Consider the following 16,582-nt stretch of genomic DNA (forward strand, 5'->3'; position numbering starts at 1 on the left):
CATGTCCATAAAAATACTTGTTCCAGGCCAGGTGCGGTGACTCACACCTGTAATCCCAGCACTTTGGGAGCCCGAGGTGGGCGGATCACCTGAGGAAAAAATTAGCTGGGCATGGTGGTGCATGCCTGTAGTCCCAGCTACTCAGGAGGCTGAGGCAAGAGAATTGCTCGAACCCAGGAGGTGGAGGTTGCAGTGATCTGAGATCACACCATTGCACTCCAGCCTGGGCGACAGGGCAAGATTCCGTCTCAAAAAAAAAAAAAAAAAAAAAAAAAAACTTGTTCCAGAATGTTCATAGAAGTTTGTTTCATAATAGTCCAAACTGGAAACAACCAAGTGCCCAACAAGAAGAGGGTAAACAAATGATGGATGGTCCCAGAATGGAATTCAATTCAACCATAGCCAGGAAAGAATTACTGGGGCATTCAACGTGACTCAGTCTGAGAAGCATTATTTGAGTGCGAGAAGCCAAATACACGAGTTCATGCCGGATGCAATGGTTCACGCCTGTCATCACAGCACTTTGAGAAGCTGAGGTGGGTGGATCATTTGAGGTCAGGGATTTGAGACCAGCCTGGCCAACATGGTGAGTCCATGTCCCTACAAAAAATAAAAAAATTAGCCAGGTGTGGTGGCGGGCACCTGTAATCCCAGCTACTCGGGAGGCTGAGGCAGGAGAATCCCTTGAACAAGGGAACGGAGGTTGCAGTGAGCCAAAATCAAGCCTCCGCCCTCCAGCCTGGGTGACAGAGTGAGACTCTGTTTCAAAAAAGAAAAAAAAAAAAAAAAAAAAGAGTTCATTATGTATGATTACATTTATGTGGAGTCTAAGAATAGACAAAACTAAGGGTGATAAAGGTCAGAATAGTGGTTATCTTGTTTTGGGAAGGGGCAAGAGGGAACTTTCTGGGGGATGGAAATGTTCTGTGTTCTAGGGGATGTTTGGCACTGTCTGGAGAGGTTTTTGATTGTCACAACTGGTGGTGGGGGGTGCTACTGGCATCTAGTGGGTAGAGGCCAGAGATGCTGCTACACTGAATCTTGCAATGCACAGGATTACCCCAAAACAAAGAATTATCTGGCCTGAAATGTCAATCGGGCTGAGAGTGAGAAATGTTGGTATATGATTTAAATTGCTTAAACATGATCAAGGCATTTCTGCATCCTTGTGGGTACTTGCCATTATTACAGGCAATTTTTGAGTGACAGAGATGGCTAGTTATCCTCAGGATGTAGAGTTGTCATTGGAAAGCGGCCAGGGACAGTATTTCCCAATCCCCTTTGCATCTGGGTACAGCCTGTGATTCATTCTGCAAATAGAATGTGAGCAAAAGCAATGTGTATTAGCTCTGCACAAAGCAGCTGAGAAACGTGTGCGCCTTTTCCATTCTCCTTCCCCTGCCACCACTGGATGCAGACATCAACAATGAGGCCCCAGGGATGGAGGAGAGCTGTCAGTCAACTGGCAACACAGTGCTAGAGGAGATAAACTTCTATTATGAAAGCCTCTGAAATGTGAGCGTTATTTGTATAGTGGCTAGCGTTACTCTAATAGAGTATTCAACAAAAAAATCTTGTCCTTGAAGGGCAGATCTCCCAAACTGATATATTAAGGGCAGTTGATCTCACTTGTAAATTCTCTGAGAGCAGGGATCATGTACTATACATTTTCTTAATCCTCTATAAAGCTAAGTACCATGTTGAGCAAATGCCATGTTTCTTTCTTTCTCCTTCCATGCCTGCCCCCAAAGTCCTATGGCTTCCTGGGTTGGAAGAGAACGTAAGTGTTCTTTTTTAATCTTTCCAGGACACCCACCATTAATGGAACCACAGAACACCAACTTCCACACTCTAATTCCATGTGTTTTGGAATAGGATTTACTCTACCCCATGCTCCAGAGTTGGGTTCTGATTGGCTTACGTCAATCAAAGTATTTTCTTCACCCTGGCCTTCTCTTTTTTTTTGAGACAGAATCCCACTCTGTCACCCGGGTTGGAGTGTAGTGACACAATCTCGGCTCACTGCAACCTCTGCCTCCCGGGTTCAAGTGATTCTTCCGCCTCAGCCTCCTGAGTAGCTGGGATTACGGGCACATGCCACCATGCATGGCTAATTTTTTGTATTTTTTCAGTAGAGACAGGCTTTCACCATGTTTGGCCAGGCGGGTCTCAAACTCCCGGCCTCAGTTGATCCACTCGCCTCGGCCTCCCAAAGTGCTGGGATTATAGGCGTGAGCCACCGCGCCTGGCCTCCCTAGCTTTCTTGTTAGGTTCACAGATGAATGCATAACAAAGTGAGAGGCAATGAGATACAAGGTTTTATCTGGGACACAGGCGGAAGGACAGCAGTTTCTTCCCTTTCAAGAGAAAGCCCTGAGCATACGCTCTTCTCCTGTGTGGTGGTGTCGGTTTGGGAGGCTTCAGTTACTACAGTCACTTTGCCACCAAGAGAGCAATTCTTGCAAGTTGTCAAGGATCCATAGGCATAGATAATTCTCAGGGGCTCAAATATTGTCAGAACCTAAATTCTTTCTGCAGTTCTTCTCTGCCTCTCTTAGTGTGTTAGATATTCTCACTGGTGATGCCACGATAACGCCTACCATTTCAGACATTCAAGTCATAACAACATGTTTCTGTTAATGAGAAAAACCTTTCCCAGCATGCAGCGGAGTTTTTTTCTTGTCTTATTGGCTAGAGGGCATCACATGATAAGCCTAAACCAACCACTGACAAGTGGTCTGGATCACCTATCTATCCCTCATATCTATCCCTCATATCTATCCCTCAGGCTGGGGTTGGGACTGGGATCCATCTCCCTGGAAGAACATGGCCAGCAGGAGAAAGGTGAACATCTGGTGGCAGCCAGAATTCTCATTTAAAAAGGAAGAAAGATTTTTGAGTAGGCCAACAATAGTGTCTGCTACGTATCCTGCCATTTGTGATATATATTGGTATATATATTATATCAGTCAATTGCAAGTAACAAAAAAACAAAAAGAAAAAAGATGTTGGGGAGAAATGTATTGGTTGGCACAACTCAAAAGTTCAGAGTTTCCCAGCTTCAGGCATGGCTGGACCTGGGCAACAGTGTCATAATTATTCGGTCTCTCTTTTCATTGTTCATCTCTGCTTTATTCTCAGATAGAATCTTACCAAGTGGTGGCTCCAGCAACTATAGACTTACTTCCTACCAGGCTAGCAATTCCAGAGGAATCTTTTAGGCAACTGTTGCAACAAAAGTTTAAGAACTGAGCCTCAAAGACTTGGCTTGGATCACAACCCCATTCTTGAACCAATCACTGTACCCAGAACGAATGAAAAATTCTAACTGGTCAAGCCAAACCTATTTTTTTTTTTTTTTTTTTGAGCTAGGTCTTACTCTGTTGCCCAGGCTGGAATACAGTGATGTAATCGTAACTCACTGTAGCCTCAAACTCTGGGTTCAAGTGATCCTCCCACCTCAGCTTCCCAAGTAGCTGAGATTAGTGTACACCACCACGCCTGACTAATTTTTTAAATTTTATGTAGAAACAGGGCCTTTCTATGTTGGAAGAACGTCAGGCTGGCGACTTGAGAAATCAAGCGCCCTGGTTCACCTGTGATTCGGGGTTTTATACGCTGACATACTTCTGGGATCTTGACTTCCTTCTCCCGCGATTTTTCACTGGCGATGGGCTGTCTGCACGTGCAGTGTGTTTACTGGAGTTGTGTACGTGCTCACTTGAGCCATTCTTCCCTTACCAGTTGAACGTCCCTAGATGGTCATCAGTTAAACTTTGCCATTTTGCCTCTTAATTGCCATGCTTGAGCCCATTTACCCAGTCCTGAGATCTTACTGGGAAGCTGCTGATCACCAGTTTCAGGGTTTTTTTTTCTGTTTATTGGGAGACTGCCTTTCCCTGGTGTCGGCTGAGAGCAATCATTATTTTAGAGAGAGTTAACAACCGCCTGAGCATCACCTGATGGTCGCCTGTGGTCACCTGACATTCCTGGGGTGTGTGTGTTGTGGGGGAAACTGTCTCTTGCTACTAGCTGACTAGCTACCTACTGTAACAACTGTACCACTGCATTCCAGCCTGGGTGACAGAGCGAGACGCTGTCTCAAAAAAAAAAAAAAAAAAAAACAAAACGTGGTTTGTGGCTATGGCAAAAATCTCAAAGGCATTACGTGAGTCACTGAAATTTGGGGAACTCTGATACACCCAGACCAGACTTTGGCTGAACCAAACTGAACAAAAATTCTCTTGCATGAAAACTGGTGCTAGAGGAATATTTTCTTTGATTGATTGATTGAGGCAGGGTCTCACTGTCACCCAGGCTGGCACTGGGTGATGTAATCACAGCTCACTGCAGCCTCAACTTCCTGGCCTCAGGTGATCCTCCTGCCTCAGCCTCTCAAGTAGCTGGGACTGTGGGCGCACAACCAGCTACCCAGCTAATTGATTTTTGTGGGGTTTTTTTTTTTTTCTTTTTTCTGAGATGGAGTCTCACTCTGTCACCCAGGCTAGAGTACAATGGCTCAGTCTCAGCTCACTGCAACCTCTGCCTCCCAAGTTCAAGCAATTCTCCTGCCTCAGCCTCCCGAGTAGCTGGGACTACAGGCACATGCCACCACACCCAGCTAATGTTTGTATATTTAGCAGAGATGGGGTTTCACTATGTTGGCCAGGCTGGTCTCAAACTCCTGACCTTGTGATCTGCCCACCTCGGCATCCCAAAGTGCTGGGATTATAGGTGTGAGCCACTGCGCCTGGCCTATTTTTGTGCAGTTTTTTGTAGAGCCAGGATTTTGCCATGTTGCCCAGGCTACTCTTGAACTTCTGGGCTCAAATGATCCTCCTGCCTTGGCCTCCCAAAGTGCTGGGGTTACAGGCATGAGCTACCATGCCCAGCTTAAGGAATCTTTCTAAGGAATCTTTGGAATCTTTCCAAGGACTGCTGCCTTCAGGTGGAGTTTCAAAGTTCAAACGGTCTTTATTCGTAGCCTTTTTAAACTTGTGGGGGCTACATTTTTCAAATATATTTTCAAAGGCCTTCATTTGGGGAGAGGCCTTAAATGTGCCAACTGCCAGCTGCAAGAACCGAGTGGCCAGACCACTGAGGTTTTGAAGTCTTGCAAAACAGACGTGTAAAAGTCAAGTGCACAGGCAGGACCTTAGAGTGGCACCCAGAACCCAAGGCCTTGAAAGATCCCAGCTTGTTTCTTTACAGAAAGCTTGGCTTTGTTGAACAGGCTGATAGAAACCGCGCCCAGCTGTAGAAAGGTTGCATGTGTATGTATGTGTGTGTTTCTGCTTCCTCTTTTTTTTTTATCTCATACAATTACAAACACATAATCTCAAGGGTCTGCAGCTCATGTCACCTTGGAGTTATTTTTGGTTTGCCCCCAGAACATCAAATGTTCAATTCAAGAAGGGTTTGACAGGGCATAGAGAGTGCCGACTAAACCCAGAGGGGGCAAGTTCAAGCATGTTTTCGCTACCGCAATTTGCATCAGTGCCTCCCCACCCCACAAAAACACATGCCTCTTTTGTATTACTCAGTGAAAAGTGAAAACTGATAAAGAAAAGGCATGTTTTGTTATTTAAAAACATCTTTATTTCATAGCATGGCTGCTAAATCTGGTAAACAGCAATATGTTGCTAGGTCTAAATAATGGGGTCATTTTTTTCCTTTTTTTTTTTCTTTGACACAGCATCTCACTCTGTCACTCAAACTGGAGTGCAGTGGCGCAATCATGGCTCACTGCAGCCTGGAACTCCTGGGCTCAAGCGATCCTCCTGCCTCAGCCTCCTGAGTAGCTGAGACTACAGGTGCATGCAAGCATGCCCAGCTAATGGGGTCATTTTTGTTTCTTTTTCTTTCTTCTTATTTCAACCCTATTATTTGACCTTTTTTTAATTCCCCTTGCAAATGTTCTTATTCTATCTTCTACATCTGGAAATGAAAGATAAGGAAACCCATACTAGTCCTTTTGGGTTGCTCTGATCAAATAACAGAGCAACAGAGGGAGAAAACAACAGAGGGAGGGAGGCTCTCCCTCCTTCCCCCTCCCTCCCTCCCTCCCTCCCTTCCTTCCTTCTTTCCTTCCTTTTTTCCTTCTTTTCTTTTTTTTAGATGGAGTCTCACTCTGTCACCAGACTGGAGAGCAGTGGCACGATCTCAGCTCACTGCAACCCCCACCTCCCGGGTTCAAGCGATTCTCCTGCCTCAGCCTCCCAAGCAGCTGGGACTACAGTCGCGTGCCACCATACCCAGCTAATTTTTATATTTTTGTAATTTTTGTATATTTTGTATTTTGTAGAGATGGGGTTTCACCATGTTGGCCAGGATGGTGTCAATCACTTAACCTCGTGATCCGCCCACCTCGGCCTCCCAAAGTGCTGGGATTACAGGCGTGAGCCACCATGCCCGGTCTTCTTCCTTCTTTTCTTTCTTTCTCAACTTTATTAAGTATGTCCTATGGTACTATGCTGGGGATATAATGGAAACCAAAACAGAAATAATATCAACTCAGATGGAGTTTAATTTCCGGACAGGAGTAACAAACTGAAATGCATAACAGACACTTAAGATGCAATGAATAGAGCTGGCTTAAGTAAGATAACCTATAATCTTCACTGGCCTCAGCGTCTGGAAGGCATCAGGGAATAGGGGGTACCATGGTGAATTGGAAAGCCCATGCTCCTTTCCAGGTCCTCAGATCAGCCATCAGGAAAGTAGACTCTCTTTTCCATACTTTTATATACATATTTCAAAAGAAGCCAGAAATTGACAGAAATTCAGATCTTTATGTGAAATCTACCAATATTCAAATACTGACAACTCATTCAGATTATTTAAAACACAGGTATGGGCTGGGCGTGGTGGCTCACGCCTGTAATCCCAGCACTTTGGGAGGCTGAGTTGGGTGGATCACGATCTGCCTCAGAGGCTGTGGCAGATCGCGCCACTGCACTCCAGCCTGAGCGACAGAGCAAGACTCCATCTCAAACAAACAAACAAACAAATAAAAAAAACCCAAACACATGTATGGGCCGGGCACGGTGGTTCACGCCTGTAATCCCAGCACTTTGGGAGGCCAAGGTGGGCGGATCATGAGGTCAGGAGATCGAGACCATCCTGGCTAACACAGTGAAACCCCGTCTCCACTAAAAATACAAAAAATTAGCCAGGTGTGGTAGTGGGTGCCTGTAGTCCCAGCTGCTGGGGAGGCTGAGGCAGATCGCGCCACTGCACTCCAGCCTGAGCGACAGAGCAAGACTACATCTCAAACAAACAAACAAACAAAACCAAACGCATGTATGGGCCTGGTGTGGTGGCTCACGCCTGTAATCCCAGCACTTTGGGAGGCTGAGTTGGGTGGATCACCTGAAGTAGGTGTTAGATACCACCCTGGCCAACATGGCGAAACCCTGTCTCTACTAAAATACAAAAGTTAGCCAGGTATGGTAGTGGGCGCCTGTAGTCCCAGCTACTTGGGAGGCTAAGGCAGGAGAATCGCTTGAACCCGGGAGGCAGAGGTTGCAGTGAGCCGAGATTGTGCCACTGCACTCTAGCCTGGGTGACGGAGTGAGACTTTGTCCCCTCCCAAAAAAGATCTGGCAGAGCTCAGAGTTCATATACATGTGGCATATGTGTGATCCTTATTAAATGATAATAACAGTGTAGAAAATAGTAACACATTTGCTTTGATCAACTGTTTTCGCTTTCTTGGTACCGAGGGATTTTCCAGGATGTGATACTTAGTAAGTAGGTATTGAAAGCTGGGAGCAGTGGTGCATGTCTGTAGTCCCAGCTACTCCAAAGGATCCTGAGGCAGGAAGATTGCTTGAGGCTGTAATCACCTGATGGGTTCCTCCTGCCCACTGTACAGACAAAATCAATCCACTGAGACCACAGCATTGCAGTAGAGAAAGAGTTTAATTGACACAAGGCCAGCACACACAGGACAACTGGAATTGTCACTTAAATTAGGCTCCCCAGATGCTTGGAGGTTAGGGTTTTTTTTTTTTTTTTTGAGACGGAGTCTCGCTCTGTCACCCAGGCTGGAGTGCAGTGGCTGGATCTCAGCTCACTGAGCGCTCCGCCTCCCAGGTTTACGCCATTCTCCTGCCTCAGCCTCCCGAGTAGCTGGGACTACGGGTTTCCGCCACCTCGCCCAGCTAGTTTTTTGTATTTTTTTAGTAGAGACGGGTTTTTTTTTTTTTTTTTTTTTTTTTTTTTTTTTTGAGACGGAGTCTTGCTCTGTAGCCCGGGCTGGAGTGCAGTGGCTGGATCTCAGCTCACTGCAAGCTCCGCCTCCCGGGTTTAGGCCATTCTCCTGCCTCAGCCTCCGGAGTAGCTGGGACTACAGGCGCCCGCCACCTCGCCCGGCTAGTTTTTTGTATTTTTTTTAGTAGAGACGGGGTTTCACGGTGTTAGCCAGGATGGTCTCGATCTCCTGACCTCGTGATCTGCCCGTCTCGGCCTCCCAAAGTGCTGGGATTACAGGCTTGAGCCACCGCGCCCGGCAAGACGGGGTTTCACCGTGTTAGCCAGGATGGTCTCAATCTCCTGACTTCGTGATCCGCCCGTCTTGGCCTCCCAAAGTGCTGGAATTACAGGCTTGAGCCACCGCGCCTGGTTGAGGTAAGGGTTTTTATGAACAATTTGGTGGGCAGGGGGCTAGGGAATGGGTGCTGCTGATTGGTTGGAGATGAATTCATAGGGGTGTGGAAAATGTTCTGGGTGGGGTCACAAGATCAACTGAGTCATGAGTCCAGGTGGGGTTAGTGTGAAAAAATCTTTAAAAACCAGCCTTAAGTTGGTTGGGCATGATGGCTCATGCCTATGATCCCAGGACTTTGGGAGGCCGAGGCTGGCAGATCATGAGGTCAGGAGATAAAGACCATCCTGGATAATATGGTGAAACCCCGACTCTACTAAAAATACAAAAAATTAGCCAGGTGTGGTGGCGGGTGCCTGTTGTCCCAGCTATTCGAGAGGCTAAGGCAGGAGAATGGTGTGAACCAAGGAGGCAGAGCTTGCAGTGAGCCAAGATCATGCCACTGCACTCCAGCCTGGGTGACAGAGCGAGACTCTGTCTCAAAAACAAAAAACAAAAAACAAAAAAGCACAACCTTAGGTTCTACAGATGATGTTATCTATAGGAGCAATTGGGAAAATCACAAATCTTGTGACCTCTGGCCACATGACTCCCAAGCAGTAACGGATTATAGAAACTGTGCCTATTTTATCAGAATTCAGTTCCCTCTCATCCTCCTAACCTTGTGGCCTTTCATTAGTTTTACAAAGGTGGTTTAGTTTTGGGGAGGGCTATTATCATTTTCGTTTTAAGGTAAAGCTGTAAACTAAATTCCTCCCAAAGTTAGGTTGGCCTATGCCCAGGAATGACCAAGGAGTTTGGAGGTCAGAAGCAAGATGGGGTCAACTATGTAAAATTTATCTTACTGTCATAATTTGGCAGAGGCAGTTTCAAGGCCAGCAGTGAATGATAGCCACAGTGTGCTATCATTGCACCTGTGAAAAGCCACTGCAGTCCAGCCTGGACAACATAGCAAGGCCCTGTCTTTTAAAAATGTATTTAAAAAATGGTTGGGCATGGTGGCTCTCGCCTGTAATCCCAACACTTTGGGAGCCTGAGGTGGGTGGATCACCGTGGTCAGGAGTTCCAGACAAGCCTGGCCAACATGGAGAAACCCCATCTTTACCAAAAATACAAAAAGTAGCTGGGCATGATGGCGCATGCCTGTAATCCCATCTACTCGGGAGGCTGAGGCAGGAGAATTACTTGAACCCAGGAAGCAGAAGTTGCAGTAAGCTGAGATTGCACTACTGCATTCCAGCCTGGGCGACAAAGGGGGACTCCATCTCAAAAAAAAAAAAAAAAAAGTATAAGCAGGCATCCAACTCAACCCAATTGACTAGGACTTTCCTGATTTTAACACTGCAAACCTGGAAAGTCCTGGACAAACCAGAAGGAGTTGGTCATCCTACTTATGTGGTACTTAGCATTTGCCAGGCATGAAGTCAGTGATCAGGGACTGCTAACAGGCAGTGGGCCAACTCACAGTTTGTTTGTTTTTTTTAATTGAAAAAATTTTGGACCAAGCGTGGTGACTCACACCTGTAATCCCCACACTTGGGAGGCTGAGATGGGAGGATTGCTTGAGCCTGGGAGTTTGAGACCAGCCTGGGCAACACAGGGAGATCCTATCTGTACAAATTAAAATGAGAAGTAAATAATTTTGATAATTGCAGATTCACATGCACTTGTAAGAAATAATACAGGGATCTCTTTTACACTTTGTCCATTTTCCTCCAACTATGCAAAAGTATAGTATAATACCACATTCGGGATGTCGATATTCGTATGACCCACCAATCTTATTCAGATTTCTCTTATTTGTAGAGATGGGGTTTTGCCATGTTGGCCAGGCTGGTCTTGAACTCCTGGCCTCAGGCAATCTGCCCACCTCAGCCTCCCAAAGTGATGGGATTACAGGCATGAGCCACCGTGCTTGACCAGATTTCTCTTTTTAGCTGTACTCATTTGTGTGTGTATTAAGTTCTATAAAATTTTATCACATATGTCTTGTGTGTCTACTACCACAGCCCAGATACTGAACAGTTTCAAGACCACAGGGATCCCTCATTGTGCCTTTGTATAACCTCACCCACACCTCTCTCCCACAGACTGCACTCCCAGCCCTCATTCTTCACCCCCTGGCAACTGCTAATCTGTCCTCCAGTTCTGAAATGTTGTCATTTCAAAAATGTTACAAGCCGGATGTGGTGGCTCACGCCTGTAATCCCAGAACTTTGGGAGGCCGAGGTGGGCAGATCACCTGAGGTCAGGAGTTTGAGACCAGTCTGGTCAACATGGTGAAACCCCGTCTCTACTGAAAATACTGAAATCAACCGGGCACGGTGGCAGGTACCTGTAATCCCAGCTACTCAGGAGGCTGAGGCAGCAGAATCAATTGAACCTGGGAGGCAGAAGTTGCAGTGGGCTGAGATCACACCACTGCACTCCAGCCTGGGCAACAGAGCAGACTCTGCCCCCTCCCCTCCACATACACACAAACTTACACAGTCGGAAGCATACCCAATCCCCATACAGTATGTAATTTTAGGGGATTTTATTTCCCCCCCCCCAGCATAATTTTCTGGAGATTCTTTCTGTCACATGAATCAATAATTCATTTCTCTTTATTGCTGAGTAGTATTCCATGGTGTGGATGTACTAGTTTAACTATGTACTTGTTGAAGCACATCTGGGCTAATTCCAGTCTTTGGTTCTGCCTCCTGTTTTTTTTTTTGTTTTTTTTTTTTTGTTTTTTTTTTTTTTTGAGACGGAGTCTCGCTCTGTCGCCCAGGCTGGAGTGCAGTGGCGCGATCTCGGCTCACTGCAAGCTCTGCCTCCCGGGTTCACGCCATTCTCCTGCCTCAGCCTCCCGAGTAGCTGGGACTACAGGCGCCCACAACCGCGCCCGGCTAATTTTTTGTATTTTTAGTAGAGACGGGGTTTCACCGTGGTCTCGATCTCCTGACCTTGTGATCCGCCCGCCTCGGCCTCCCAAAGTGCTGGGATTACAGGCGTGAGCCACCGCGCCCGGCAATCTGCCTCCTGTTTTTATATAAAGTTTTATTGAAACACAGCCATGGCCATTTATTTACATTTTGTCTATGACTGCTCCTCAGAGTTGAATAGTTTCACCACAGACCCTAGGACCCACAGCCTAAAATATTTACTCTCCAGCCCTTTACAGAAAAAGTTTGCCAACCCTTATTCCAAGCACCTAACATTTATTAATCTTAATTTTCACAACATCCCTATATAATTGTTATCCTCATTTTGCAAAGGGAGAAACTGAGGCACAAAGTAAGTAATTTGCTCATAGTCACACAGCTGAGCTAGGTTTTGAACTCAGCAATATGGCTCTAGGGGCTGCCTCTTAACCAATCCTCCTCGAAAGAGAATCTTACTTCTCAGTTCAAGACAGAGGAACTCGGCCGGGCGTGGTGGCTCACACCTGTAATCCCAGCACTTTGGGAGGCCAAGGCAGGCAGATCACCTGAAGTCAAGAGTTCCAGACTAGCCTGGCCAATGTAGTTTGAAACCCTGTCTCTACCAAAAATATGAAAATTCAGAGCAAGACTCCGCCTCAAAAAAAGAAAAGAAAAGAAAAGAAAAGAAAATTAGCCTGGCGTGGTGGCAGGCTCCTGTAATCCCAGCTACTTGGGAGGCTGAGGCAGGAGAATCGCTTGAACCTGGGAGGTGGAGATTGCAGTGAGCCGAGATCACACCATTGCACTCCAGCCTGGGCAACAAGAGTGAGACTCTATTTCAAATACACACACACACACACACACACACCCCCAGAGGAACTGAAAACTGAGATAAGCACACAAGAGAGCTAGCAGCTGAATAACAGGGCTTCTCTTTGAGGGCTAGAAGGAATAGTACGATTTAACTTGTGATCATTTGTTTTGTTACATGAATAATGCTTGGAACAGAGCTAAAATTTCTCATTAATTTGAATCAATTTGATATAGGGCTTTAAAAAGTTTACCAGAATTTAACAAAGTTTCAGGACCTAAGTATCTCTGGTCCCCTGACTTTCTTTCCTTCTTTCTTTTTGAGACGGAGTTTCACTCTTGTTGCCCAGGCTGGAGTTCAGTGGCGCGATCTCGACTCACTGCAACCTCCACCCCCGGGGTTCAAGTGATTCTCCTGCCTCAGCCTTCCGAGTAGCTGGGATTATAGGCACCTGCCACCACGCCCAGCTAATTTTTGTATTTTTAGTAGAGATGGGGTTTCACCATCTTGGCCAGGCTGGTCTTGAACTCCTGACCTCGTGATCCACCCACTTCAGCCTCCCAAAGTGCTGGGATTATAGGTGTGAGCCACCGCATCTGGCCAGTCCCCTGACTTTAATAGCCACATTTGCAACTGGAAAATTAGCACAGTCAATGTTATCTTTTGCTTATCTCCCAGGGGTTTTCAGGTAAGTATAGACCTGAGCCTAGAGAAACTTTCCTAGGTCAGGAGGAGGGTAAATGGTGGCTTCTAATGGAAATACTTTCCTTTCTTCTTCTTCTTCTTTTTTTTTTTTTTTGAGAGGGAGTCTCGCACTGTTGCCCAGGCTGGAGTAAGGTGGCCCGATCTCGGCTCACTGTAAGCTCCGCCTCCTGGTTTCACGCCATTCTTCTGCCTCAGCCTCCCGAGTAGCTGGGACTACAGGCGCCCGCCACCACGCCCAGCTAATTTTTTGTATTTTTAGTAGAGACGGGGTTTCACCGCGTTAGCCAGGATGGTCTTGATCTCCTGACCTCGTGATCCATTCACCTCGGCCTCCCAAAGTGCTGGGATTACAGGCGTGAGCCACCGTGCCCGGCCTCATTTCTTCATTTTTGTAGGGAGACTTATGCCCAGCTGAGAGGACTTGGGTCTCCCTTTAGGGTAACCAACTATCATGATGTTCCTGGGATTGAGGGAGGTTTCTGGATTGTAGGACTTGCAGTGCTAAAACCGAAAGAGTCGATGGGTATGGTGGCTCATGGCTGTAATCCCAGAACTTTGGGATTACTGGTAGATGGATCACCTGAGGTCAGGAGTTTGAGACCAGCCTGGCCAAAATGGTGAAACCCCGTCTCAACTAAAAATACAAAAATTAGCCAGGCGGGTGTGGTGGTGCACGCTTGTAATCTCAGTACTTTGGGAGGCTGAGGCGGGTGGATCACCTGAGGTCAGGAGTTTGAGACTAGCCTGGCCAACATGGTGAAACCCCATCTTTACTAAAAATACAAAAATTAGCCGGACTTGACGGTGCATGTCAGTAATCCCAGCTATTTGAGAGGATGAGGCAGGAGAATCACTTGAACTCAGGAGGCAGAGGTTGCAGCGAACTGAGATCATGCCACTGCACTCCAGCCTAGGTGACAGTGATACTCTGTCTCAAAAAAAAAAAAAAAAAATTAGCTGGGTGTCATGGCACATGCCTGTAATCCCAGCTACTCACTAGGCTGAAGCAAGAGAATCACCTGAACTCAGGAGGCAGCGGTTGCAGTGAGCTGAGATCACACCACTGCACTCCAGCCTGGGCAACAGAGTGAGACTCTGTCTCAAAAAAATAAATAACTAGAACTGAGAGAGTCCTGGGCAAACGAAGAGAAATCAGTCACCCTCGTCCAACTAGTCCCTGAGCCAGACTTGGAAGAAGAGGGTAGATTTCAAAAGACAAAGATATATTCATTCATTTTTTGAGATAAGGTCTCACTCTGTTACCCAGACAAGAGTGCAGTGGTGCAATTGCAGCTCACCACAGCCTTGAACTTCTCAAGGGATACTCTTGCCTCAGCCTCCCAAGTAGTCAGGACTTCAGGTGTGCACCACCGCACCCAGCCACAAAACAAAGACAAAAAAAAAAAAAAAAAAAAGCAACATTTCAGTACTGGGTAGTGGCTCACGCCTGTAATCCAGCACTTTGGGAGGCCAAGGTGGGTGGATCACCTGAGGTCAGGAGTTCAAGACCAGCCTGGCCAACATGGCGAAACCTTGCCTTTACTAAAAAAATATAAAAATTAGCCAGGTGTGGTGGTACATGCCTGTAATCCCAGCTACTCAGGAGGTTGAGGCAGGAGAATTGTTTGAACCCAAGAAGCAGAGGCTGCAGTGAGCCGAGATTGCGCCACAGTACTCTAGCCTGAGGGAGAGCACGAGACTCCATCTCCAAAAAAAAAAAAAAAAAAGAGAAAGAAAGTAAAGGAATAAAAGAATGGCTACTTCATAGGCAGAACAGTAGCATGGGCTGCTGATTAGCTATTTTTATGGTTATTTCTTTCTCCAGCCAGGGCGACAGAGCAACACTGTCTCAAAAAGAAAAAAAAAATGTTACCTTGCCATATATTGAAATGGCCCCAGGAGCCTCCTCCTTTCTCCCACTCCCCTCACCCCATTAGGAAAAAAAAAAAATGGCCCTACAAAGGCTTCTTTTGTGGGAGAAAATTTTCATTTTAAAGAATTTCTATGAACAGAACTAGATTTTTCCTCTTCCAGGCTCTCCCAATCCTGGTGAGATTAACTGAGAAGCTAGCATCCTATAAAGGTCTGACTAGAAAACATTAAAAAGAAAAAAAAATTACAGAGATGGGGTCTCACTCCGTTGCCCTGGCTGATCTTGAAGTCCTGGGCTCAAGTGATCCTCTCGCTTTGGCCTCCCAAAGTGCTAGGATTACAGGCACGAATTACCATGCCCGCCCAACAAATAAGAAACATTTGTCCTCTATTGTCTCTAAGGGCAGCCACCTATGAGACTTCATCTACTTCATACAAACCTTGTCTCCATAGCCCCTTATTGTTTTTTTTTTTTTGTTTTTTCAGACGGAGTCTCGCTCTGTCGCCCAGGCTGGAGTACAGTGGCCGGATCTCGGCTCACTGCAAGCTCTGCCTCCCGGGTTCATGCCATTCTCCTGCCTCAGCCTCCCCAGTAGCTGGGATTACAGGCACCTACCACCTCACCCGGCTAATTTTTTTTTGTATTTTTAGTAGAGACGGGGTTTCACCATGTTAGCCAGGATGGTCTCAATCTCCTGACCTCGTGATCCGCCCGTCTCGGCTTCCCAAAGTGCTGGGATTACAGGTTTGAGCCACCACGCCTGGCCCATAGCCCCTTATTGTAACCCAGACACTCCTTTCTTTTGATTCCAGATCTCTAGATAGTAACTTAACTCTCAGCCAATCAGAAAATCTTTGAAACCACCTGTGACCTATAAATACCCTTGCTCACTTTGAGTTGTTCCACCTTTCTGGACTGAACCAATGTACATCTCACATGTATTGATTGATATCTTATGTTCCCCTAAAATGTATAAAACCAACCTCAAGGCCTGGCACGATGGCTCATGCCTGTAATCCCAGTACTCTGGGACGCCGAGGCAGGCAAATCACCTGAGGTCAGGAGTTTGAGACCAGCCTGGCCAGCATGGTGAAACCCCGTCTCTACTAAAAATACAAAATTAGGCCAGGCACGGTGGCTCACACCTGTAATCCCAGCACTTTGGGAGGCCAAGGTGGGTGGATTACCTGAGGTCAGGAGTTTGAGACCAGTCTGACCAATATGGTGAAACCCTGTATCTACTAAAAATACAAAAATTAGCCGGGCATGGTGGCGTGGGCCCGTAGTCCCAGCTACTCGGGAGGCTGAGGCAGGAGAACTGCTTGAACCTGGGAGGCAGAGGTTACAGTGAGCTGAGATCACACCACTGCACTCCAGCCTGGGTGACAGAGCGATACTCCGTCTCAAAATGAAAAATAAATAAATAAATAAATAAATTAATTAATTAATTAGCTGAGTGTGGTAGCACACACCTGTAGTCCCAGCTACTCCAGAGGTTGAGACAGGAGAATTGCTTGAGCCCAGGGGGAGGTGGAGGTTGCAGTGAGCTGAGATTATGCTACTGCTCTCCAGGCTGGATGACAGAACAAGACCCTGCCTCAAAAAAACAACAACAAAAGTCTTCTGCTAGCCATCATCACTCATATTTGGCTCAGAATAAACCTCTTTAAATATTTTGC

Source organism: Macaca fascicularis, chromosome 10 (assembly GCF_037993035.2).
Source record: "Macaca fascicularis isolate 582-1 chromosome 10, T2T-MFA8v1.1".
NCBI classification, from domain to species: Eukaryota; Metazoa; Chordata; class Mammalia; order Primates; family Cercopithecidae; genus Macaca; species Macaca fascicularis.